The sequence below is a fragment of the Zosterops lateralis genome, assembly GCF_965231275.1.
Source record: "Zosterops lateralis genome assembly, chromosome: 4".
Classification (NCBI taxonomy): Eukaryota; Metazoa; Chordata; class Aves; order Passeriformes; family Zosteropidae; genus Zosterops; species Zosterops lateralis.
Genome location: NC_139765.1, coordinates 3640040 through 3667897, shown reverse-complemented (window position 1 = coordinate 3667897; position 27858 = coordinate 3640040). Strand labels below are relative to the sequence as shown.

Below are 27858 nucleotides of genomic sequence, written 5' to 3'. Positions count from 1 at the left end.
AACTTCCCTTGGAAGAGTGGAAAACAGATATATTAATGTAACTTGAATGAAATGAATGATATGTGACTTGTTCTCTAGGTGACTTGTGTTTTTCCATCCCCATGTTCAGTCTGTAATGTGAATTTTAAGTAGTGCACCATGTTGCTTTTGTGGTTTTTTTCTGTTGTTTGGAACATCAGCCTGTCTCCCTTGCTCAGCTTAAAGCAGCACTATTTTTATACAGTGTTCTGTCAAGTGCTGTGCAAATGCCATGGAGAAGTCCCACTCTTAAGGAGCCTTTGTAACATTTCAGAGAACAACCCAATAATTGCTCTGCCAAGTCACTTTTGTAACCTTCAATCAGCAAGTCTCAAACAGATGTTGTCTGCTTACAATGAAATTGAGGCCACTTTGTTTCCTATTATCTCGGCCCTAATATTTAGGTTTATTTAGGTTTCTGCTCTCAAGGTTTTACAGAAAGGCTGAAAAATGTGAATCAAATGTAAACCAGTTCATACAGTTAATAGTTTATACTAAGAGAACACAATTTCCTCAGGAAATATGAATTCCTTACGTACCTGCAGAAACTAAAACTGGCAAAAATCCCAAATATAATCATTAGTTGTTCAAGGATTCAACTGCATGGGAAGTATTTTAGCTTTAACTTCACGAGCCAATTCTAAAAGAAATAATTGTATGGCTTCAGTGTGAACATTCTTTTTCCAATAAAAAACTGTTATGATGCAGGGGAAGGGGCATAAAGAGCTCCCTTTATTTTTGATTTAAGGGTAGCACAAGCATCCATGTTCAAACACATATTCAAAGTTCAATCTGCTATTAAGGGAAAGTGGTCTGCAGGTCTCTAACTACACCTGTATCATTATCCAAAATTGTAGGCAAAAAAAGGCCCAGGGAAGGTGGCAGTTTGATATCTCACCTTGCTGGCATCAGTAAGAATTCTTTCCTTTTGTTCTTCAGGAAGGAAAACAATTTATAGGTACATCCAGGAGGTTTTTTTCTATAAAAAGACTCTAGTATTCATAGCAAAAATCACTGAATTATAATCAGTCTTTACTACTTGTCTCTCTTTTAGACATTTTAACTGCAAAAACTCATCCCATAAAATGCAATATTTATTTAACCCAACACGATTATGTGGGGATAAAATTTAAATAGGACTGTTGTCATTTTAATTTAAATTCTTTGGCAGACAATTCAGTTTAATGGTAGTTGATTAATAAAAGAAAAAATGTTCTCTAGATTCATAAATCAACCCAGTGTTCAATTTATTCAAAACACTGAATTAGGCACTCTGCTAGGGCACTGGAGAAGAAAAAATTACATTGCTTTCACTAATAGCTTTTCTGAGTATGCAAATTTTTAGTCAATTGTAAATGGCTTTGCAGAAAGGAGGCTGGTGCAGAAATTTAAATAAAAAAATCCAACAGTGTTCAGGTAGTGAACGAGTCTATCTCCACTCCTGCCACTTTAGGTTTTTATATAAAACAAATTATTCTGACACCTAGTGAGGAAAATTTCAAATTGCCCAATCTAAGACCAGAAGCACAAACTACTGTTTGGTGTGAAATGATTTCTTATTGAAATTAATGGCTGTTGATGGTGCAAATCACCGTGGGAAGGGATTCCCTGGCATTTTTTACTCACTTTACCATGGTGCCCATCAGCCAACTTTTGCAGAATGAGCAAAAATAGTCTCCACATTTAAGGTTGTTAAACTATTCAATGCTCAGCTCCAATCCCACAGGATTGGTTATTCTGAAAACCAAGAGAGAAGAGTCTTGCCAGTCTGTCAGAACTCTGATGTCAGTGTTACTGCCTGAGGTTCTGCTTCAGTCCTTGGCTGATGCATCTTGTTGTGCACCAGGTGTGGAGTGTCTTGGTTCAGAAATGCTCTTCACCTTGTGCCCAAATTCAGCAGTGCCTTGAGTCCTTTGTTGTCCAAACCAGGGAAATTTCCACAGTGATCCCATCCCCTGCCTCTCTGGATTCCAGGAGCTCCCAGCAGTGTGAGTTTTTCCATGCAAACCTCACAAGGACAATAAATCTTGGGTGTTGGAGCAGCCCCAGTTTCACCTGGGAGATGCCTGACTGAGTTTTCTGTTGTCATCTCTCATTCCCCCTGCCTGAGTTTTGGGGAGGGTGAGAGGAACCTGGTTCCTCATCCCTGCAGGATCCCAGGAGGTGCTGGCAGGTCCAAGCAGTGCACAAACACTGGCACAGGTCACTTCTGCATCCTGCAAAGGTGAAGGGGACTATTGCAAGAATGGAGCCAAGTCTCCCTTTTTCCAAATGGCCCCTCTTGATAGGCTTTCCTTGGAAACTGCTACTAGCAGTAAAACTTTGTATTCCCTCTAATTAGGCAGTCTTTCCTTATCTTCTAGGACCAGGATATTTTTTTTTTTTCTTTTTTTTTTTCTTTTTTTTTTTTTTTTTTTTTTTTTTTTTCTTTTTTTTTTTTTTTTTTTTGGTATTTGTCCTAAAACAGGACATGGAGACCAAAGCAATCCTTTAGGTCTCTTGAAGTTTTGTTTCAGCCTCTGAAAGGCTGCAGAAATTTTCTGTGTGTGAAAAAAAAGTCATGTCAGGCCCAGTGCTGTTCTGAAGACCAGATAAGCACAGCAGCATCTCCTGACACTGAGCCAAGCTAAGCTTTAATTCTGCAGCACTTTCTGGAAATGCTGGAGGAAGTGGCAGAGCTGTGCCATGGCACTTTGAGGGTGTGTCTGACCCTGCCATGTGTGTCCTGGTTCTCTTGGCCATCCCCTATTTACCCCTCCAAAACAAGGTCAGGGTGACCACAAGTCAGGATCTCTCACTTCTCAGATACTAAAACCTGTAAAAGTTAAAAAAAGAAAGCCATAGTTGTGTAAATGTATTGCAGTTCTGCACTCCAGGGTGCTGGGGGGATGTAAAAGATGTGAATGGATGTTAATAAATGCAAATCTTTCATATCAACTTGATATTGTGCTGTGTGGAACAATAACACTGAAAATGGTTTGGCAGTTTGATTAATGTGCCTGTTTCTTATCCAGCCAACTCTGCAGGAGTTTGTATTCCTTTAAAGCAAGGTTATAGATGCAAGGGAGCTTAGGGAAAATCTCTGTTTTGCTGCTCAAACAAAGTAATATATTTAATAAATATTGTCAGAGAGTTGACAAGAAGAACAATCCCTTGATTAAATACTTACCTTTTGAGACTTTATTGTAAAAAGCATCTCAAAGCAAGATGTTATGAAAGGACTCTGAAAAAACTCTCAAAACCCAGAAAAGAGTAACAATCCTCTTAGATTAATCAAAATATTTTTAAAACTACAGGTCAGAAGGTTTTGATAATGGAGTGAACTTTATAAAATTTTCCAAATGATATTTTAGGCATAGATTTGAAATATCTTTTTTCTTACATTCTTAAAAATTTTAAAAAATCTTGTTAAACTGTTTTTGCACTGCAGCATTTTGAAGATTGCACTGCACCTCAATTCTTCAGGGCCAGGTTTTGTTCAGAGTTTAACATTATCTTGACCTTCCCCACTTGCTTTGTTGACTTCAAGTGACACTGCACAGACTTAAATGAGACTGCATAGTAGTAAACAGATTTTTCACCCAGGATGTCTCTGTAACAAACAATTCTGTCATTTTAAATCCTTAAATTTTAGCCTTTTTATAAAGCTTCTGATAATTAATACAAAATACTTCCATGGGTTTATTACCATGCAAAATCTTGTACACAATCACCATTTTAACAGTGCTGTTACACTGAGTGTGGCACAGAGTTCAGGATTCTCCCTTTTGGGAATTTTGGGGAGAACTGTCCACACAGCAACACACATCCCTTCCAGAGTTAGAACTCTGGATCTAAATGAAAAGCCTGAAGGCACTTTAGATAAGGACCAGTTAAAGTAGATGACCTCTAGATCCAAATCTATGTGCTCAATGCCACTTGAAACTCAGCTTGACTTTTGAGAAGTTTGTGAAACTGGGAAGCAGATGGTTCTGCTGAAAACTTTGCCTTCCAAGGAACATAAGCAGTTCTATAAGATGTGTCAATTTTCTTCCTCTGTGTGTCAGAAAAGAAACATTTAAAACCAATACATGTTATGCTCATATTAATTTCCTAAAAAAATAGGATGTTAGTTGCCATTTCAGTGAAAACAGATTAGGTCAACATCAAATAAAAGTATAAAATCCAAGAATGATCTATCCAGAGCATCTTACACAAACATAAATGCATGATAGCTGTCTTGTCCTTCAGGATTTGTTTGTGGTCCAAATCATGTTGTAAAGCACAGCTGAAATCCTGCTGAAATTAATTTGGGATCCATGAGTTTACAGTCTGATGTCTCATATAAGAATCCTTGTAGGTCTCTTCTCCCTAAGTGTTATTTTCTGAATGGAATTGTATCCAGTCACAATTACATGTGTTGAGAACACTGGAAAATGACATCTTGAAAGCGATGCACTCCTTGTTGTCAATATTTGTTATATGCCAGGCTGACCTTTTGGATGATAATCTTTGTATTTGTGGAGTGAAGAGAGACTGATTTTGTTGCTTTATTCTAATTACACTGCAGTGTAGCAGCTCCACATGCTCTTGAAGGGTGTTCAGGAACCGAAATGTCAGTAATACAAACAACTTTCCATCTGCTCCCAATTTAATCTGAATGAGTTTCTGATTTTACAGAAGAAGGTCATTTCTACAACTGGTGAAAGCTGGTAATCAGTTAATCAAAATGCATCGATTGCTCCAATTATTGCATTGTGAATAGGGGTTTTTGTGAACCTTACTCACCCAAAACAATTTGGTTTTGACATGTTTTGCTTTCTGTCCTGTGCAAATCTATGGTTTTCAAAAAACATGGACTTCATCAAGTTTAACTTCTTTCTTGAGTGTTAAAGCCAGACCCACCAGTGAGTGCTAGTCTAACAGTGTTAGACTATCTCATTTATGTTAGCTGGCTGGAAACAAACCAGTAAAACCAGTTTGAGCAACTTTGTGCATGGTCAAAGTTTCTGTGCATTACCAGAGAGCTGGTCTTGAGCTGGATTTCTTATAGCATAGAATTAATATTTCAAGTAAATCAGAAACTTCTTTGGCACTTGGACTCCAAGTTTGACCTGCAGCCTTTGATTTTTGCACATAAGGAATCATAGTTTTGTTATGGTTTTGGTTGTTGCAGAAATACTTCATCCAGGGGAGAGTGAAGAGGAATATATTTGCATTTGATTCTGGGCCATGGAGTCTGAAATCTGTATTTCTTTTTATATTTTTATGTAAACAACACTGGTCCATTTCTACATGTCCAAGTTAAATACAAACATAGGGTACTCTAATTTAAAAAAAAAAAAATCAACAAACAAAAACCATCCATAACAACAACAGGAAAAAAACCCCAACAAACAAAGGAAAAACCAAACTAAAACTAACAACAATAAAAAAAAACCCCAACCAAAACTACCTCTATAGTGCTAAGGAAGCACAATGCATCCAATTCCAAGAGAAGCAAGTAAAAAGTCAGTCAAGGTTTGTCTGAGTGCAACTATAAGCTCAAAGGAAACTGATTCCAGGTTAAAGTCTTAAAAATATTGAATGTACTGGATAAGCAAATACCTGAAAACAAATTAGTAAATGGTCATGTATTCCTTCTGTGGATTGAAATCTAAAGTTTAGGATTAAATAGCTAAATAGCACTCACTTTCCAGATACTGATATTAAGGAAGCACCATTTTCTTGGAAAAGAGCATGTTTGCATAGTGGTTTAATTATTAATGTGAATGTTTTTGCCTAGATGTGTTCAAAAGAAAAGAGCAGTGGCCTTTGGATGAAACATTTAATGATGAAACCTTTAGTACTGAAACAAGAATCTATCATTGTCTGACAAAGACAAACAAGATAAAATGTGCCACATCTGAAATAATTGTTGAGTCCTAAAAGCAGATCAAAATGAGTACTGAAACAATTAGCAGAAACAGAGATTAAACTGTTTTTCATGACAAAAGTGCCTCTATAATTCAATCATCTCTCCATGCAGCACCAACCATGGTGTCAGAATTGTCTCAGCCATGAGCTGGGGGGAGCTCAGAGTGAAACTCCACCTTGGGGGATGCTCCACAGTAATTGCTCTTTGGGTATTTTTGCCCTGGAAAGCATCATCAAATGTCCCTGCTGGTGATGAGAAGGGACCTCTGGTCTGGCTGTGTGGGACAGTTGGTGAGAACAAGGAAGCAGAGCTGATTTTCCTGATTTTAGTAAAGCAATGTACCCATTTATGTGATGTCCAAAAGCTGAAGCAGACTCGAATTTGCAAAGCTTCATTAACCTGTAGGTTATTAATGAGAGAATACTGAAGCTGTTGTCACCACAGGATTTACTGCTACTGGAGATAAACCTGTCAGGATTTTCTCCAAACAGGGCTCAAGGAAGGGAACTGGGGAACTGAGAATTGCCTTGGCAGTCTGAGGAATTGTTGTGCCACTGCTCTTCTCCATGGTGAGTGTGCCCATCCTGGGAAAAGGAAGAAAATCTCAGTTTTGAATGAGTGTACCTTGAGGTTGAGACAGACTTCTGACTATTTAGGCAGTGTCCTGGGTTGTAGTATAGGATGTACACAAAGTATTTATTCCATCACCATCTTCATGAGCTGTTGGAACCAGGTGGGGCAGTGTTTTCCCAGGCCCCTCCTTTGGGCTCTTCTGCTCATGGCCCATCAATGCCTTGCCCAGGACTCACAGGGAACTCCCTCCAGGAGCTCTCTCTGTTTAATGGGCCATCAAGGAGCCACTGCACGACTCCTCATCCCATTGGGAGATGCTCCGCCCAGGGGGAGGAGCCAAGCATTCCCACCTGGAGAGAATCTGGGATTTGGGACAGGACAAGCAGCCCTGACCCACTGGATTCCCAGAGGAGCAGAGCTCCCAGACCTTTCTACAGGATCACTGCTTCAGGAAGAGCACCTCACCTGGACTGCTTCCACCACCCTGCTCAGGTTGTATTCTGACTCCGTCAGTGGTCCTTTGCATTGTTGCATTTATTTTATTTTACCTTTTTACCTTTCTTCTTATTAAATTGTATTTCTGACTTGGAGCCTCTCACTCCTTTTACTTTCAAACCACGACAGGCAGTGACAAGAACTTCTCCAAAGGTCCAAGTAACTCCTTATGTTGGCAACTTGACAATTGACTCCGGTCTTGTTGCTTGGTAGATCCTGCTGTGCCTGGACTCCAGCTGCCTGCAAAAGAGAATAGAGGATTAATAAATAGAGTGTTAATTCTGCCCTGCTCTGGCAAGTCATCCTGGCAGGGAACAGGACCTTGGTATATATGGTCTGTCCCAAGCACTGGGGATACCAAATACAAGTTTCTTCTGGCTTCATTAGCAGGCCCTGGATAAAATCTGAAAACATTTCACAAATTTTGAAAGCTTGAGAGCTTAAAATTCATGTGCATTCCAAGTCTGGATCATGAGTCCTTTAAGCTACAACATTTCTGCAAGAATGGCCAGACAGATAAAGGCTTGAACCAGTGAAAAAAAACTGTGGAAGAGCACTAAAACAGAAATTAGGTATTGAGTAACAATCAAAAAATAAATACTTGATGGGATTTGGAATTTCAAAGAAGCTTTCAAACAAGAAGTAGAATTATATTTCAAACATTTGGAGCCCTGCATGAAAATATATAGGAAAGCATTCTAGACTGACAAAGTGACCCTTTCAGACTTGCTCTTGAAATAACATCAGCAATTCAAGGAACTACAGTTTTAAAATCAATCTGAGAGCAGAGCTCTAGAAGCTGAAGATTTGGAAATTAATTTTATGAACACCACTTAAAATGTCCAGTAATGTGACATTGAAGTAGTTGTTGAAAATTATTTGGAAACTATAGTGGACTCTGGCAGCTCTGATTTGATGCTGTTCCTGAAGCTGGGATTTTGATCTCAGAAAGAAGTGCATCATCTTGTTTTTTTCCAGTTTAAGAAGTGTGATTTCATGCGTGGCCAGACAGTCAAGGACTGCAGAAGTCTCTCACATTGAGCCCACATGTGGGTGGATGCTACCAAAAACTTCAGAGTCAAAAATAAAAAGGTACCTTAAAGCTTCCTTTCTGCAAGTAATAAAAGTATATCTATTTTTTTTAGCTGCAATAATTATTGAGTGAGCTGGTTTAAACTCCCCCTGCTTCATCCCACTAAAAGATCAAAAACCAAACAGCAAAAAGATGGAAACACAACTGCTTTTAGACTTTATATTCTTGAGCTAGCAGAGCTAGTCCTCTCCTACTCTTGGTTCCAGCAGAGATTATACCTTGGACCATAGAAAATCCTCACTGAAAGGCTCTTTGAAATTTAGATATGAATTAGTTTCTCAGAAATCCTTTTTCCTTTGTGTGTCTTATGAAAGACGAGCAGGTAGGGGAGTTTTGAGAATGGTGAAGCAGTTGCTGATAGAACAAAAGGCTGACAGTTAACCTCCTGCATTAAAGCCCATCTCAGGCCTTTTCCATATAAAAACAGCATTGTCAAAAGATTTATTGTTCCAAAAGCCATGTTACTATTTTATTGCACACTTTGCCAATTAAAAAGAACAAGCTTTATTCCTTGTTGCCTGCAAAGGTAAATCTTTTCATCTGCCTGATACCAACAGACTGTGATAACTCAAATATTGTCTGACATAAAACACATGTTTGTAAAATACTCCCCTGCCCTCCAAACCTGCAGGAGGCCAGGTTATTTTAGGGTAAGCAATGGAATCAGCAAAGCCTCTTTGTTAGGTTTTTTTTTCTGAAGCTGAGACACTGGGGGGAACTAAGCATTTTTCAACACAAAATCTCAAGGTGAGAACCCTCAAGCAAATGTTGACTGGCCTATTTTTCATTCCTTCTTTCATTAAATGGTGGGGGTTGAGTGAGGAATCAAACACATTTCAATTCCCATGCCTAAAACAAACGGCAGAGGAGTTTTGTGGGGTTTTTTTGGTGGGGTTTTTTTTGTTTTTGTTTTTGGTTTTTTTTTTTTTTTCTTTTTTTTTAGCCCTGCAGCCCATCAGCACTTATTTCTAACAGTTAACACAGTCCTACCTCATTCAGCCAGATTTTAGCAGAGCTAAAATACATGAACCAGTTGTTTACTGGTTGGCAACATCTGGATGTGAGACCAGATATACCCAAGTCGGGCTCTGCTCCCAAGGAACAGGGACAGGATGAGAGGAAACAGCCTCAAGCTGCACCAGGGGAGGTTCAGGTTGGACATTAGAGAAAATTTCCTCCCTGAAAGGGCAGCCAAGCACTGGAAAAGGGAAGTTGTTGAGACACCATTACTGAAGTGTTGAAAAAACTTTTGCATGTGGCTTTTGAGGACAACGTTTAGTGGTAAACATGGTGGTGGTGTGGTTTTGACTATTGGCTTTGATATCCTTTGAGGTCTTCTTCAATCATTCACCAGCCGTCTTTTATGCCTGCATCAGTTTTTTCAGGAACCTGCTGCAGCTCACAGGACATTTGACAGAATTTAACATTTAACTAGGAAACTATCACAGCAGTCAGATTTTCTTCTGCCACATGTATGGATCATAATATTGACTGGCATTGAACACTCACAAATTAATAGGATTGTGTTACAGGAAGAAAAGTTCAATTTAATAGTTAAGACCTTCCCTTTGAGAAGTGCAACTCAGTCTAAATTCTTCTCTTTCTTTGTGTGTGTCCTGTGGTAAAAAAAAATTGAGGGAGAGTTTTCGTCAATAATTTTGCATTAGAAAGATACCAATATTTTCTGTAGCTGCAGATTTGTTTTGAGTGTTTTTGCTGTTGCTTTTTAGAGTATTTTCAAGCATCTGCTCTCCTACCTTTGAAATTTATTAGCAAGCTGTAAAAATAAATGAGGGGGGAGAATTAATCTCTGATACCCTTGGTATGAGCTTAGAGCATGGATTTTGAAATGCAGCTTTAATGAGTTCTGGCCCTGACTAAGAGCAGACTCAGAGATAAGCACCTGTTTACCAGTAACCTATTACAGAGGTACTGAATGTAAAGCTTCTAAAAGAATCCTTGAAGAGTGGACACAGACCTCTGAAGCTGTCATGTTTATTTGACTTTGAAGTAAATCCCAACAAGGTACAAGGCCAGCTGGTCCTCAGATTGGTGTTTCTGACAAAATGAGACAGAAGTGGGAAGACAAAACATCTCATCCACATTGCTGTGGCTGCAGCATTTGGTTCCCAGTGCTTTTAAACCACTGCAATGGTAGAGGGAATAATACTTTGATGTTTTCCTGGCTTAATGAGTTGACCTTGAAGCAAAGCCTGGTTATTCTCCTTGTCTCCCCCTCCTTAAAGCTTTGCTTCTCGTCATGTTATCATTTCTACCTTCCTTTTATTATGCTTTAAAGCCAATACACCCATTTTACCAGAGTCTTCTTGTTTTGTGCAGCCTTGGTGATGCATGAGAGCTGTAAACTTACACCAGCCCGAGCTAAGGCAGTTTTACAGCCTCTGAGTATGGCCAGAGAAAGGCAAAGCAACTGGAGCACAGCAGTGAGTACATCTCATCATTTCACAGTCTGGGATGTTGAGAGTTCTCCTAAGTGCTCTGATATATGTTGGTTAAAATAATTTACAATCAGTAATTGATGTTCCTTCACCTATAAATAAACCTTCTTCCCTGAAAAAAACCTTTTTTTGAAGGTGTGAAATTGCACTAGTGTTATAATAAAACTGACCTGGGAGGGTTTGTACAGGGGGGAGACAGCAATTACAGCAATTAATTACTTGGAAAGAGCAGTTCCTCCCTCCTGCATTTCCTCATCTTGCTGGTTCACAGTTCATTGTCTTTTTATCTCCTTTATTTAAGTCCTACCCATACATCACTGTTATCTTCCTCCCCTTGCCCTCAAAACAAATGAGGGAGCTCCTGTTTCTATGCAGGGCATAATTAAATGCCACCAAACAGCACTGCATTTAACAGCAGCTTCAGGAGGAGGCATTCCAAGGGTGCAATTGGAGCATTTCCTGCAAAGAAGAGCTGGATTCTCCCTCTTTCCCTCCAGCTGCAATTTCCAGTGGTCATTGAGGGATTTCTCATCAGCTTGTCTAAAGCAGAAGAGTTTGTGCCCCTTTGGGTTTCACTTCCCTGGGATCACAGGCACCGAACTTAATTGAAAGATGAACTTGGTCCTCAGTTCCCATCACACTGATGGGTTTGGAAATCATCCTGCATGCCTTGGTTCCTCCTTCTTTGCTTTCCTGCAGTCTGGATGAAAACCAGCGTTTCTGAGGGGGAAAAGTGGCCTTAAATTAATGTGTGTGTTTTGTTTAGAAGAGTTGTCTCCAAAATGGTTCAACATGATGAAACTGGTGGCCTTTACAGGCTTTCTGCTCCATTGCAGTAGAGTCACTCTACAGATAATTTTAAAAAATTATGTTCTACATGAACTAGCCTGACTCTTAAGTCCCATTTCTTTTAAGTTTCACCTGAAGCACTTGATCTTTTCTAAATGACATTGGCTTTTAGCAGAACATTTTCCCAGCACAACCTTTGTCATGGCCCTTTTATAGTCAGCATTAGAAATGAAATTACCTGGAAAGCAATATTTCCTCTACTTCAGAGGCAAGCCATCAGCAATGCAATTACAAGCAATAAAATATAAATGTATCTTAAAGTGAAACACCGTGCACCAGCTCCTTTCTACAGGCAGAGAAGAAAAGCTGGCCTTTAGGGACATTAACATTTGGAAATTTCAGACTTCTTCAAATGTTTCTGTCTAATGCCCTTAGCCAAGTCAAGTGTTGAGTTTAAAGATAAAGTAGGAACAATAAGTCATTACACTTCCTCTAGAGAATGACTAAAAAGTGATAAGGATTTTTTTTGGGGGGGGGTTGTGTTCAAGAAAAGGATTTTATAATTCAACTTTTAAATTGAGTAAATTGAAAGTTGATTTCTTTCAGTTGGAAAGCAGAAAGTTAGATTTCTTTCTTTAGAAGTAGGCAAATGCCAGTCAAAATATGAAAGAATATTCCAGGGTTATAGGGATTTATAACAATAAGTTTAAAATTTCCCAATTGCCTGATCTATCAAGTAACTCGAGATTGCAGAGATTTAGAGTAATCTAAGGTTCCACTGTGAGATTAAGGTGATTTCTTTGTCAGATGAACTTCATTCAAAGACTTGAGAAAAACCAAGATGCTCAAAGCTCTGTGCCTTCTACACACGTAAGTATTGAAGGAATTTAAGGCAACTCCCTTCTCAAAAAAAAAAAAAAAAAAAAAAAAAAAAAAAAAGCTAAAAACCAACAAGAAATTTACAGTTTTATCAATAGTTTAAAGATCTTAAAAATACTTTCTGGATTTGCATAACTATATAGACAGATGAGACTAAGACGGTACCAAAGCTGATGTTAAATTCTGATAGGATTTAGTTGTGCTTGTAGTTTTGCTTCCATGTGTTTGACACAGTCTGTTCTATTAGATCTGTTATTAGGCAGGTTCTGAAACACATTAGAACTCCAGTAGATAGTGTTTTGCTGTTTTTAAATAACAGCATTTCCATTGAAACTGAATCTCTGCAAAGCCTCAGCAAATGATTTGTCTCTGTATTGTGCGGAGATTGAGAGAACAGGCAAGAATAAGAACTCACTGTTTTCCCTGGCTCATAATCTGTGCTTCTGGTGCTGTAATGTTATTAGGCTCAAAGGCTGCCTGTGGTTCCTGCCCTGATCCTTTTGCCCTTTGAAAGAAACTGGAGGGAGCTGCTTGACATCACAGATGTGAGTGCTGGAGGGAGGTCCAATTTTTTTTCCTGATTTTCCAGAATTCACTATCTGAACATGGGAGATGCTTCCCTGTATAACCACCCATGGTTAGGCCACAAACTTGGGGCCAGAGAGTGGAAGAGGGATCTGTGCTGGGCTGCAGGGCACAGAGAGTTCAGTGAAAACTGTCCCAGATCCATCTCCCCTCCACTTGTAATTTTCTACTTGCATGACCCTGTCTGAGCTGCTGAAGAAGCCAGGCATGACCTTGTTCGCGGAGTACTGTGGAATTACCCTGTTGGGAAGGATGGATCTCCCTGAAGGATGGATCTCCCTGCTCCACACCTCCAAACAAGGAATCCTTAAAGTGCCCTGGGAGATGCCATTTTGGACAGCCCAAAAAGAACACAGCTATGATGGTAACTGTGGCTGGGATCAGTGCTGGAAGCTGCAGCAAGACCTTCTGCTGCCCTGCCTGCTCCCCAGTCCCTCCCAAAACCTCTTCCCACTGTCCATGCTTTGTGAGCATCTGTTTTCATTGATTTCAGGTGGAGTAACCACTTACGGGCTAACAAAAAAATCAATCCAAAATTGTTTTGTTCCTCTTTCTCCCCCCTGGGCTCAACAAGTCCTTCCCTCGGGGTTGCTCAGCATAAAATTAATCTTACAGCTCTGCTGCCCTGCAAGCATTTCCACCTCCTCCCTACACAGATGTTGAGCCAGGTGGGTCTCTGCAAAGCCACAAAATCTACCAAATAAATATCAACCTTTCGTCAAAGTGAAATGGATTTGCAAGAGGTTTAGAGCAGTTGGAGGATCTGTTTTGGCTGTTGAATTTCTCTCTAGCTATAAGCAGTAGAAACAAACCCTCCCTAAATTTCATACCAGAAGATTATATCAAAACCTAAGGGCTTGGCAGTTCATAAAGATTTAATTAAACATGCTTAGTTGTTTTCCATAATGCATTAGCACAGTGAACTCTGAATCCTGCTCCTTCTCCCAGTGGAAGCTTGGAGGATTCTGTTTGCATCTTTTCCCATCTCTGTTTGTCTGCAGATCAGCCTAGGTCAGTAATGGTATGTGACAAGCTGAATAAAATCTTGCCAGGAGAACTTGAACCACGTTTTTACCTCTTCAAGTGATCTCTAAAGCTCTTTATTGATTATATTTTCCTGCTGCTAGAAATATAACTTTGATAATTCAAGAAAGGAGGAGTACTTTTTGATTCTTTGCATTTTCTCCATGTCTGTTGCTAGCCACCTCTTTTCTCAGCAAATGAGTTGCTCTCATTTCTCTGCTTCTGGAAGACACTCAAGTTTCTTTTCTAATAGTGCTGGAATGCCCAATTTGTCCACAGATGGACACACAATCCTTGCCCAAATAGAGTCTCCCTTTGCCAGCAGGTGGTTTTGTGGCACATGTAGTGAGATAAGACATTTTTCATCTTGGCTCCTGGTCCTAGTCCAGCTCTGTAGGTTTCTAAAGTCTCATAAAAGCAGGTTTATAATCATTTAACTGTTTAAATTTAATTTAATAATTATATTATTTATTCTAATTGTCTTTTTTATCCCCTGCAGAAATAGAGTGATGCTGCCTTGTATTGACTTCCCCATGTTGCTATTGTATTCCCAGCAGCTTTCACAGGAATAACCTGCTCAGAGCAGTATTAACTAGCAGTGATTATGTGATAGTGTAATGTTGTATTTTGGGAATATCAACTCCCACAGTCTCATCAAAAGATGATGGGCCTCATTATCCTCTGGAATATGTGGAGTAAGGAATGGCAGGTATTGCAGGGATGAGGACACTGGGATCAGAGCTGAGCCTGTGATTGCACATCTCTCCAAAAAGCTGGAGGGGCAGATATGTTTTTTTGATTTTGGGGGGGCATTATCTGATGGCTATGGAAAATATTGACATTTCATTTACTTGTGTAGCCCTGATTTTGTGCCTGAGATATTTTGGTTTTCTGAAATTCTTTTCCAAGGGAATTTTCTATAAACAAGAGAAGTGTTTTTGCAACTGTACAAAAATGAATATTTCATTCCTTTTCCTAGGAGGGACTTCTCTTTGATGTCCCTCTGGTCTGACCAATGTGAGTGAAGAGGTTTTTCTTTTGTCACCAAATCAAATTGGTCTGTGTAAAACAGTGTATAAGGGAGACACATCTCAAAAATAGAGAAGTCATTTTCAGCCTTCTGAAGTCAGAGTCTGTGTCATTGTGGTGTAAAACAGCATCATACTTGTACTGTGGTGTTAGCTAGGGTACAAAAATGGTGCTATAATTAATATCTCCAGTAATTATAATATCATCATCACCATTGTGTGACATCCAAAAAGCTGCAGCTTCATCCTTTGTCCCCCTACCCCACACATGTGCAGTAATTCCCAAAAGTGCTGCAGGAAGTCTGGATGAAAACTTAGTTGCCAATGCATGGCAAGCAACAGGTAGCAGAAAACAGCCAGGAAAATCAATTTATTTCAATGGATTCATTAGTCTGTCTTTTTAAATAGAGAAGAGGGATTTTGGTGCCCAGCCATACATTGATATTTCCATTTTTGTGCACAGGGCCTGGCCTCCAGCTGCAGCTCCAGGAAGACTTGTGTCTTCTCCAGCTCCTCCCAGGCTCTGGCAGCCTTTTGCAGGATTCTAAAACAGCACAGGGCACCTCTGTTTCACACCTGAATCATCATCCCCTGAGGCTGCTAAGCAGTTAATTGTGCAAACTGGAATTAAAGCCCTAATTAATACTGTGGAGTCACTCAGCATTCAGAGTTGGGTTCCCTCTGTGTCAGGACAGGAGAGGAAGAGTTGGTGGGTGCCTCCTCCTCCTCCTCCTCCTATTATTCAGCATGTTCCCAACCCAGATTCCAGAGGCACGGGATTCTGGGGGAGGGAAAATACAATGCAAAGATAGGAAATTGCACTGCGGAGCTTTTAACAAAAGTTTCAGCACGTCAAAGGCACCGTTATTGCTATTTCTGTGCTGCTCCTGGTGAGGCCAAACGTGGATCTTCTGGGAGTCTCCAGATGAGGCTCCTGGTGGAATATGTGGGAAGGTGTTGCCTTTCCCCCCTTCCCTCTTTCTTCCTGCCTTTTTTCTTCTTTCTTAAGCTAGGAGAGATGAAAAGCCTATACACAAAAAAAATGGACTTCAGGAGGTGTTTCACAGGCAAACAATGAGAAATGAACACACAGAAGGATCTAAAATAAAAAAGGCATATCTCAAGTTGATAAAAAAACCTGTAAAAAATGCAGCCTTTTGAGCAAAAAAGTTGATATTCTCCGTAGCAGGTAGCACATTTTCACAAAAAAAAGGAGCAGTGTTTAATGTGTAAAAATGAACAGCCTCCCCTGTTGGGATTCTGCAGTCACAATGAGTGGTTGAGCACAGGTAACATGAGGGCACATTTCTGCCTGATTCCCACCTCTAATCCTTGTTTTTCACCAGTCCCAAATGTTATCTGCTTATGCTCTGATTTTGTTACCAATATACAAATGTTTGTTTTCAAATCCAAGTGATTTAACAGCCATTCACACATTGTGCCCTATTTTAATCCATATAAAAGTCAGAGATGCTGAAATTTGGAAGCAAAATGCAAAAGATTAATTAGAAAAAATGTTAAAACAAGGTATTATTAAAGTTTTGGTGTGAATATATATATTTTCCACACGTTTTTGTTCATGTCTGCTCCTTTCTAAAAAGCCTTAGTTTTGATGATTGGACACTTTCTGCTGAAAAACTTTTCTTAGGAGATTTCTTAGCAGATTTGTTTGTGTTAAGGACACTGTGCTAAGACAAACAATCACCTACCATCAATATTGAACATTTCATTCAAATAACATGAATGTCTGCTATTAGCCTGAGAGAGTAATTTGCTTTGGGAAAATCTGGTAGGTTTTTTGACATACCCACTCATTCTACATGGAATAAAAAAATAAACCAATTTAGCTGACTGAAAGAAATCCATGAGAGCATATTGCACTAATTCTAGTTTATCTGTGAGATCCTCTCCTGTTCTGAAGACTGAAATGATCACAGGAGTTGACCCAAAGATATAAGTGAAACAGTTTTGTCCATTTTCACCCCATTTCCATCATTTCACAAGTGAAATAGCAATGAAATTTGAATCCTTTTCTGGACAAACAAATCAGCTTCCTCAATTTCCATGGACAGAAAACATTAGAAACAGTTCAAAGTCCCATAAAGATTTTTTTAATGGCTTTTTCTACTTGAGCAACCTGAGGTTTTTATATAAGATCAGGACATAAAATCTGTAGTGAGATATTATCAAAGACTAGAGCCTAAATAATCTCAAAGTCTATCTAGCCTAAATAAACAGTATATCCTAATATATGCAACTTCTTTTTTTCTTTTTTTTTTTTTTTTTACAGAAGCAGTAACTAGGCTTTTGATCAGTGACTTACTTGGTACGAATATTGCTGTAAGAAAAAAAAAAGCATGAATATTTTTCTATTCTCTCATGTTAGCAGGTGTCTCAATATTTTAATATTTAATGTGAAGTCTGTGCAGAATTTGTCCTTTCATGGATTAACAAAGACTCAGGTAGAGCTGTCTCAGCCTCCCATTTTGGTTGACTCTGTGAAAAAAAAAATAAAAACTAAAATAATAAATGTGTGTTGCATCAACCTGGAAAATATTTTGATTGCAGAGAGAGGTTGTCAGAAAATAAATTGAAATATAAGCCTTGTGAGCTTTATTTAAATATACTTTGAGCTCATCTTTGCCCCTACTGAAGTTGGTGACTCCCTGCCAGCACTAACCAGGCAGGGCTAATTGTTGAAACTCTTCAAAAAATTATATAATGAAACTCTCCAGAAATTATATAATTAATCTCTGTGGCAAAAAGGAAGTGAAAGGTGCTGTGTTTTTACAAGCTTCCTGTATTGCTGAAATGAAAACTCAGGCACTTCAGTGGCAGGCAAGAGCAGGGTCATTTTTTAACCTCCCTATTTCAGCCCTGGAGTTTTTTTTTGGATTGCTATGACCTGGGGTCTTTGGTTGCTGTTAATGACAAGTGCAGGCAGGCAGAGTTCAATGTGCTGTGGAGTGTGTGGTGTTTGAGATGCTCCAGCAGTGCAAGGACTGCTGAGGAAACTTCCCTGTTTCTTTGGAAACCAGGCAGCTCTGGACATCAAACTCTGGACACCCTTCCCAATAAATTGTTCCTGAATAAAAGTAAATTTGTTTCTCCTGAGGATTAGGTGCTCCCTTTTGCCTGCACTGGGGGTTCAAGGTGTTAATTAGATTAATGTGGTGCTGCTTGGCTAAAGTGGGTCAGCAGTGAGGGAAAATGTAAATGGAATGGGTGGCTCCAGCACCCACATACATGATCTAAAAGAAGAGCCATTCAGAAACAATTTTTTTAAAAAATTTGAATTGTGATTTTTGAGCCGTTTGGTTATTCCAGTTAAACAGCAGGTGTTGACTAGACAAAGCACAGGGCAGTGCTATCAGTGAAGGATAGTGTTGTGGTTTGAAAGCAAAAGGAGTGAGAGGCTCCAAGTCAGAAATACAATTTAATAAGAAGAAAGGTAAAAATAAAATAAAATAAAATAAAATAAAATAAAATAAAATAAAATAAAATAAAATAAAATAAAATAAAATAAATGCAATAACACAAAGGATCACTGACAGAGTCAGAACACAACCTGAGCAGGGTGGTGGGAGCAGTCCAGGTGAGGGGCTCTTCCTGAAGCAGTGATCCCACAGAAAGGTCTGGGAGCTCTGCTCCTCTGGGAATCCAGTGGGTCAGGGCTGCTTGTCCTGTCCCAAATCCCAGATTCTCTCCAGGTGGGAATGCTTGGCTCCTCCCCCTGGGCATTGGGAGCATCTCCCAATGGGATGATGAGTCGTGCAGTGGCTCCTTGATGGCCCATTAAACAGAGAGAGCTCCTGGAGGGAGTTCCCTGTGAGTCCTGGGCAAGGCATTGATGGGCCATGAGCAGAGGAGCCCAAAGGAGGGGCCTGGGAAAACACTGCCCCACCTGGTTCCAACAGCTCGTGAAGATGGTGATAGAATAAATACTTTGTGTACATCCTACACTGCAACCCAGGAGAGACAGCATTTGTGGTAGAGAGGCGTGGTCTTAAAAACATTACAACCAAATCTGAAATAAGGCACCTCCCTGATCTTAGCATTACTTTTGGCCAGCAGAGAGAGAAGATTCCCTCATCCTCACAGAATTATGCTGCTATTTCAGCAGTTTTTTCAGTTTTTTCAGTTATCACAAGATGTGTGATCTCCAAGCTTTTTTCCAGAAATCTGACGTGGAGGGAGGAGGGTGCTCCTGAATGCAGGTCCTCTTTTTACAGTCAGAGATTCACCTTTTGGGTCCCCTCTGTGTGCAGCTCTTTCAGCTCTTTCTATCAGAACTTGACCCAAAAGGGGGTGATGAGTGGCTCCAGCCCCATGAACATCCAGAGAGTTGTTGCACCCTTGTCCCATATCAGCTGTCCTTCACAAAAGAGACAAAGGTGGAGGCAGCACACGGATGGAAATCCCCTCAAGACCCAGGAACAGAGACAGGCTCAAATTCAAACCTTGGATCTGAAAAAGAAGAGTGGGATCCCAGTCTCTTGCACAAGTACTTGCTTCTACTTGCTGCTCCCATCTTTTTTTTTTTTTTTTTTTTTTTTTTTTGCTTTTTACTGGGAAGATTGGAAATCTCCTCTGGCCAGGCTGATGGAAGTCCAGCACCTCACTGCAAAGTGATAACAGCAAAACTGTGATAGCAAAGATGAGCAGGAAAATTACTTTTTCCCTTTTTTGTCAGGGATGAAGAGTTATTTTTTAATTCTACATAGAATTATGTAGGAGTGTTTGTGGAATGAAGGTGGTAGGAGGGGGAAGAACAGAGGGAAGGAAGGAGGGAAGTATAAATAAACTTAATTAATGATGTGCACAGTTTTTCTAGTTCCTTAATGAAGCTGCTGATATAATTGACTTGAAGTCTGTCTCTTTTTTCTCATTTGAGCCACATCAAAGCATCTCTTTCTATGGCATTCCTTGCTTACAAAGTATATAAATTATCACTGGCCAACTTCACTTTTCTTAAGCAGCAAATATTACTTCACACTGAAAGCCTTCATTATATTTAATGGAGGTTATGTCTGGCAACTAAAGACATAGATGCAATATTTCACTTTAGCCAACAATGCTGGGAGTGTGTATAGGAATTTAAAGTCAATAACTGTAATAAATATTTTAAATGGCAATCATAAGTAGCAGTGATCATATATGTTCATATAAAAGATGACATAAGAAAAGAGAATTTTAATTTTTTATTTTTTTTTTGCTAGGATTCACATAAGGAGTCCATGTCTTTGGTTCCAGGTGTTTGATCATGATCAAAGTTTTGGAAATCTAATAGATACTATCAATGCTGGGGTTTATTAGGCCTTAATTAACCTAAATCTCTCACTTCGTCCATATTACTGAAGTTTGCAATTCCTTATTCTAATATTTTTTTACTTTCCCAGTCACCACACTTCACTATTGCTTTGTCTTGCCACTTTCTAGCTCTATCCAACCATTCTTAAATTTTTATCCATTATTCTGCAGCATTTTGTGTGCTGGGCAGGAAAAAGTAATATTCAAAATACAAATGTATGTGTAGGGAAGGACAGTAAAGAGCATCAGTGTCTGCTTCCAGTGCCACTGGTCTTTGGAATTCATCCTTGCCAGCAGATTGTTGATTTTGAGTCATGAGTAGGTTAAAGGTCAATATCAGTGCAGTGTTTCTTTTGGTTTTTAACAATTATGGTTTAATCTGAATAGAGGATGCACATAGTTACAGTTCTGGTCAGTACCTCTCCTTGGGGAATTATCAGTTCTCTTTGAAGGGGCTGTAATCCTATAAAATCTATTTCAGCAGCAATCCCAATGATCCATAGACAGTGGAGTCTAAATTAAAAATTTCCAGAGAGGGAAGAAATCACGGATATTTTACACAACCCTTGGAATGTGACAGCTCAGAGACAAAAAAGTAGAGAGAAGTAGATGACCTGGGACATGCAGGTTTTCTCCTGCAGTGCTGCTGCTGCTTTCCCTGAGCTGCACAAAACACAAAACCTGGGCACTGCTCTTTGCACGTATTGGTCATTTAATCTCCTCCGTCTCCTGAAACTTTCTCTGGGATGGATTCAAGGAGCCAAGGACAATCCCCAGGTTTTCTGCAGAGCCAGAATGGCTCCTCAAGTGCTTAGACCTCACAGTCCAGAGGACTTTGTTGGGCCACCTCACTGCAAAGCTCTCGGTTTTCCTCTCATCTCTGGAACAATCCTGTTCATCTTCTCTCTCCAGCATTCCCAGTGCATCTTTTTTGCTGTCAAGCCTTTCCAGTCTTTTCATTATCAATTGTCTCATTTGGGGAATTCCAGAAGCTGGTGGCTTGTCATGTCTTGACAGTTTTTTTCCAGGGATTTCTCAGAAATCTAAGAGCTTTACATAAATTTTTGCAGGTCACTCTGGCCTTGTCACAGGTGTTGGTTTAAGGTTATGCACTTAGGATTTGAAAATGCTCATTGGTTGAAAGGAAGGACAAAATTCAGAGGGTTTGCAAACAGTCAGAGGGTTTTATTAGTAAATCACACACTTGGCATGTTTGTTCCTCACCTACTACACGGGCAGCAGGCTTTGGATAAAGGGGCAGGTTGAAGGGAAAAGAGAAATTAGAGGGGTTAATGAAAGAGGGAGAAATAAATTAAAGGAGAAGAGAAAAAGAGAGGAAGAGAAAAAAGAGAGCAAAAGGGAATCAGGCTGCAGGCTGCTTGCTTCTGAATGCAACAGTCTGTTCAGATGAAAAGAAGAATTGGATTTTTTAATCCTTGCTACTTAATTGTTAAATGGGTCTTAACCTTTGGGTGGATTTTGCATTGTAAAAATTTTATGTTTATTCATAAAGGTCCCAAGGTTCTTACAAAAAAAGTCCTTTTCCTCCCCCATACACCAGTGTCTTTTGTTTTACCTACTGTAGAAGAGGGATACTTGTCTTTGAATTCTTTTTATTTCTAAAAAATTTAATACAAAGGTTTTGGTTTATATTGGCCTTTTTAGAAAGTTATCTGATTCAATTCTGAAACTGTACAATTCTGACCTTAGTTTCCTCATCCTGCATCTCAATTAGAGAAATATTCTTTTCTAGGAAATTAACCTTTACTGTCGCTTTTCTGACTGAGTCATCAGCAATTATTTTGTCCCTGCAGAGTGTTTTCATGGCTCTCCAGAAATTTATGGGTAACCACCTTAGAGGAACACAGTCACAGAAAGGGCTTTATTTTTCTACTTTTTGAAGAATAAATTGGGCATACATCACCTAGGGAAGGAGTTAATGAGCCTCCAGGAGCTGGGAGATGAACTGGTCATTTTCTGCAGGGGTAGGTAGGGCAATGAAGGAACACTTTGCAACCTGACGTTGTTCTGTGGGTCCCCTTCTGGTGCTTGGGAGGCAACTGTTTTCAAAATATGTTCTGCAGGCAGCTAAAAAAACCCGGGTGTAATTCTTCCTTTTGGCACTCGTGTCACTGTGACTTAGTGATTTCATGAAATTAAGCATCTGTGAGCCCTGTCTTGTGAGTCCTCAGGGAGCAACTTCTCTGTGATGGCAGGGGAGGATGTAGCCATAATCCCTTTTTTTCAGATGAGGTTATAATTCCCATTCTGGTTGGAGGGCCAGCTAGATAGAGGCTTATGAAATTTAGGGAATAATTATCAAGACATATATTCCATAGCTCGGAGACAGTAATTCCGGATCATAAAGCTCAAAGAGCATTTAATCCAGCTGTGCTAGACAAGAATGGGATTTATTGGCATAAAACTTGCAATCCCCTTTTTCCCAACCTCCAATTCAGTGCAGGAAAAAAAAAATAAAGAGGAAAAAGAAAGGAAAATGACTGATGATCCCTGCTAAATCTTAGTGTTGAGCTTGAAGATGTAATCCTGCTTTATCTCCAGTCTCACTGCCAGAGGTTACCAGCCTTCCAGCAAAGGAAACTGCACTTTTAGCAAGGCAGTTTCCTGACAGATTTCAATATTTTTTCAGAAACCAGTAGCAGGGATGAGGACACCAAGCTCTTTTCTCAACTGGTTCTTTTTTGCTCACTTTATCCTGAAGCAACTTTTCCACCAAGAGAGTTGGGCAGGGAGCTGGGACAATTTAGGGGTAATGTGAACAAGTCCCTTGTCCAAGCTGTGTGTGTGTCATGAGGCTGCATCTTGCTTTTTTTTCTCTTGCACATCCACAGGCTTTGCCACCATGAAGAAACAGAACAGGAAATAAAAGGGGTGGAAAAGGAAAACCAAGGTTAAACACCTAGCAGATGTTTCAGTTCTAATTACAGTCTTGACAGAAACTCAGGGAGACTTGTTTGGGCTAAGAAAATGTATCCATAATTGTAACCCCTGTGACCTTTCAGATTGGGAAAAGAAAATTAAAGGCAGGTTGTCTTCACAAAGAGAAAAATTTTGCCCCTTTTGAAATTCTGTTGCAGTGAGCAGCTGATGTCAGCACATCTGGAAGGAGCCATCACACACAAGGAGGATGAACCCAGCCTGTTATCCATGACAGAGTCATGGGATAGAACCCAGAATTATTTCAAGCAATTTGCTTTTCTTTTACTCCAGTTTCTCTGGTGAAGAGAAGTTGGAGTATTTTTGTTTCTTTGTTTGTTTTATTCTTTCTAACTTCCTCAAAAATATTAATAATAACTTTCTTCTTTCATTCTTTCCAGGAGCAACTGCTGCCTATTTGGACACTGTGAGGAATCTGGATCCCACCTTATTTTCAATAAGATTCAGCCACTTGAATGACCAAACAAATCATGAAATAAGATTTGGGGCCCTGCTTCCATATCCACTTATGGAAGGGTTTAACCTGACCACTTCTTCGGTACTGCAATTATTATCTGCTGAAGTTTTATAATCCTGGTATAAATATATATAATATTATTATGTATAAATGTACATAATATTATACAAATACATTTTTAAGGTATGCCAGAAGTATAACTAACTGCATTGGTCCAAAACTGGGTAATTTTAGTAATTTCTGGAGGGCTCAGTCAGGACTCAATTAAATTATATTTTCAGGTCTTGCTATTTGTAAAAAAGATAATTTTGGGAAACTCATGGGTATTGAACATTTGAGGCCTTTATGGTAGATTTTGGACATTTTCCCTTTTTGTGACAATAATATTTATAACTCCAAAACCCAACATGGAATTTAGATTGAATACAGCTGTACCTGATTATCCTGTGGCATAAGCCTTTGGCTGGAGTAATTAAACTTAGATGGAAATATATTAAACTCTATGGAAATATAGATCTGGAAAAGCAAAATAACCTACCTGGAAGCAATGATGACTAGCTAAAGACAAGGTATATTTTATGACAGACTTTTCAGAAATTTGGTTATGTTGTTTTTACACAATTTTCCTTCTCTTCCAACCGACACATTGAACATAATGCCCAATCCCCAAATGGACACTGACATGAATAAGGTTAAAAAATGGAGCCACAAGTTGATAACTTCTTCCTGTTTTAAACCTGGTGTAGTGTTGGATTTCTGTCCATGCTGGGTACTGTGAGCCCAAATTGGATACACACAAAAAATAACCATAATTTGTCATATCCAGATGATGAGGTGATAGGAACAGTCAAAATTTTCAGATTACAATTGGCTTTTTTCCCTATAGAATTGGGATGGAAATTTTTTTTTGCCTTGAAAATATTAGGATTTTTTGTGGAATAACTGGCAAAGTGGTCACCATGACTCAGTGATGTTACATAGTGACCAGAGGAAACAATAATAAACCCCATAATTGAATTCAAAGGCTTATGTGCTCAAGATTTCCTTATTTGACATTCAACCTTTTAATGGGAATTGTAAAGTGTAAACAATACAATAAAATCAGAAACAAAGAGAAATCGAACTGTCTTTTACCTTTGGCCTCTGGAAATTCCCTTTCTGGTTGCAAAGAAACCCCTTTTTGGTTGTTTTGGGGTTTTTTGGGGTTTTGTTTGGTTGTTGGTTGGTTTTGGGTTTTTGGGGGAGTTTTGGGGGTTTTTTTGTTTGTTTGTTTGTTTTTTTGTGTCACTTTAATAGGTAAAGTGTCAGCCTTTGTGTATGGCAGTGCTGTGTTACCAGGAGATGACAAATTCTGGGTGAGAGAGGAATGTGAGCTGACAGATCACCAGGGTTTCCACTCTGCCCATTCTGCTCAGGCACTTTTGGCTCATCTACAATGTGTTGCCCCAGAAAAAAAAACAGGCAAATTTGTTCCTAAAGATTATAAAGGAACAGCACGAAATAAAGAAATCAGGGAAAACACTAGTTTAAATGTTTAATGCAACGTATTTTATACACTCCTGTTATTTACTTGACCTTTATCCCGCCTGGATCTTCATGTATTTTTAAAAGCTTTTAACAAACTGCATCCAGGACTGGCTGTATCAGCCCACAGCTGACATAAATAGCATGCCTGGGAGTGATAAACTACAAGCTTTCTTTAAAGGCCTTGTAAATGGATGTGTGGCAGAAGCAAGAGTTACTATTAAGCAGCTTTTTTTCTGAGAATTCACCCTTTTTAATGCAAGTTTAGTCTCGGTGTTAAAGGGAAACCTTTTACAACCTCTTGTGCAGTATCTCCACACACTCATTTTCAGGATGCTATTTCTCAGACTACTCAGCCTAGTAGAGGTAATAGTTTCAGACTAAGAGCCTTTTGAGACTGAAATACCTCTGGTGATTTGCTTAGTGCTGCCACTGTCCAGCAGTGTAGGACATAATTATGGCTCATCTTTCTGTACCCACCTTCCCTCTGCTGTGCAGCAGCTGTGAATGGTATGAAATATGTGCAGGATGTGCCAGGACTTCCCCTTTTTCTGCCCTAAAAGAAGAGCTGGACACGTATCTGGCATGTTTTTAAACAGCTGCAAAACATCCTGCCCCAAACACTTTGAACACTTTGGGAGGATCTTTAAGCACAAGGGTAATATTGCAGTGCATACATTGAATTTAGCGCCTCGATCCCCTCTATTTATTTTTAAAAGATCTCTGCCTTTTGATATGTTGTATCTGCATTTTTTTTTTTTTTTTTTTTTTATTTGCTGCAGGTCCCTAAAGCTTCTGGCATGGAGAGAAGGAATTAAAGACTTGAGACACAGGAAGGGAATGCTCCCTTAAGTAAGACCTGGGATGGTTTGTACTTTGCAGAAACAGAATTAAAAGGTCTGAGCAGCTTTGAGTCAAATAGTGGGGGATGCCTGGCACTACAAACCCTCCCCTGGAAATGTGCCTTTTGGGAACTGGGCCTAAATTCTTCACAAAGTGGTAGAATTCTGTGACAGCACACAAAAACCAGTTAAATAATCTAGTAAATTAATAAAGGATCTGCTTAGAGCGCCTATAAATGAGGATAAACTGCTAATGGAGGTGGGAGTGGGGTGGGGAGCTGAGTGCTGCTGGGTTGGGAAGTTCTGTTTCAGAGGGGAACAGCAAAGAGTTTCTGTATTTCCTGTTTGCTAAATAGTTCTGGGATGACTCTTACGGTGGCCTCAAAGAGCAGATGTACGAAATAAACATGGTCTGTCTTGCTAAAAATCACGTTTGGCAATGCCTTTCCCCCCATACCACCTTGGTGTTGTAAAGTTTGAGTTGTAGCTATGAGGTCAGCCAAGAGTACTGGTGGATTTACAGATGTTTACAGATATCTGCATACCTTTAACCTGACAAAATCCACATCTAAGTGCTTGGTTAAGGAGTGATGATTGTAAGATTGCGCTTCATGTTAAATAGAAATAAATGCATTTAAGGTTCCCTGTGGTTATTTCAGAGAGTCATGGCAGGAAGAACCACCAAGTTCCAAACTTACCATGGCGTATTTTTATTTCAGTTTATCATACCAGAGGCTGAAACCAGCCTCAGCTCAGATGGTGGCTGAGGAGCAGCCCAAGTTAACCCAGCTGGAGGATGGACAGAATCCTGGGAGGCTCTCTGAGCCCAGAATCCTGTCTTCAGGGATTTAAAACAAATATGCCTGGCTGCTCATTTATTTCTCCATTCATTGTAAGCAGAGCAGTTGAGGGACACAATCAAAAAAGGGTTTCAGTGCTGGGGCCAAGAGCTGTGCTTTTCCCACCTGAGGCTGTTGGATAGATTGTGAGGACAGAGCCCAGGGCTGACAACAGCAGGGTTAAGAAAGTGCCCCTGGGTGCAGGACAAAGGAAAAGATGATCCCCACAGCGGTGTCTACTGGAGAAAAATGACTTGTGCATGTAGGAGCTGGCATTACAGAGAGAGACAAATGATAAGAAACTAAATTAAGTTGTCAGAATAATGATAGTGTACTAAAAGGAGAAGCCTCCACCATCTCTCTTTCTGCTTATAGCCTGGAGAATTGTGTCTGAAAGGGAACTTTGCATTAATGCTTGACAGTAGGAATGTTCAACTCAGATTTATGAGATGAATCTGTCAGATTTACATTTGTTTACTGTAAATGGGAAAACAATGTGAGGGGGATATAATGTGATGCAAACATCTGAGAAGGGAAAAATAAAGGGGGGAAGGAAATAACTTCACTCTTGGCAGCAAACATACAATAATGGCTAAATGATGGTCACTTAGTGCACCAGATTGGGGCCCAGCAGGTGTCACTCAGCCCTGGCCTCTCTGCAGAGATCTGCAGTCACCCACTTTGGCCCAAGCCTTAGAACAACAACACCCATTTTGGCATTTGACTGCCCTGGAACCAGCTCCCAGAGGAAATTTGGCACCTCCTTCCTGTGTGCCTCACTTCCCAGGAAACTGGAGACAATACTGGGAGAGTCCCTCCAGCTGCTGAATTCCAAACCCTTGGGTGGGAGCTCTTCCATGAGGCCCTTTCCAGGCAGGACTGAGCTCTGCTCCCAGCCTGGGCCTCCTACCACTGTTTAAGGAATAAAAAATTGTGTCATGATGCTGTGATCATGTAAAGCAATATCCAATACTAAGGACATTCTCAACCCTCTTCCTAATTAGTACTTTAATTAGTTTTCTGCTCACCACCCTCATCAGCCTTGCCTTGCTAAGCAAAAGACCATTTGAGTTACTCATAACTCAGACAC

General features: G+C 39.7%; 2 long non-coding RNA genes across 2 annotated transcripts in view; one reads left to right on the top strand and one right to left on the bottom strand.

Moving 5' to 3' along the window:
- Positions 1–18365, top strand: part of LOC310908274 — a 260105-nt gene extending 241740 nt beyond the window's left edge. The window contains exon 2 of the long non-coding RNA XR_014589824.1: positions 18290–18365. This is a non-coding gene — a long non-coding RNA (uncharacterized lncRNA). The remainder of the gene's footprint in view (positions 1–18289) is intronic.
- On the bottom strand, positions 3520–5725 carry LOC310908131. The gene is made up of 3 exons (XR_014589783.1): positions 5686–5725; positions 3905–4051; positions 3520–3610 (listed from the first exon to the last, which is right to left on the bottom strand). It is a non-coding gene; the product is annotated as an uncharacterized lncRNA (long non-coding RNA).
- Positions 18366–27858: the final 9493 nt, after the last annotated feature.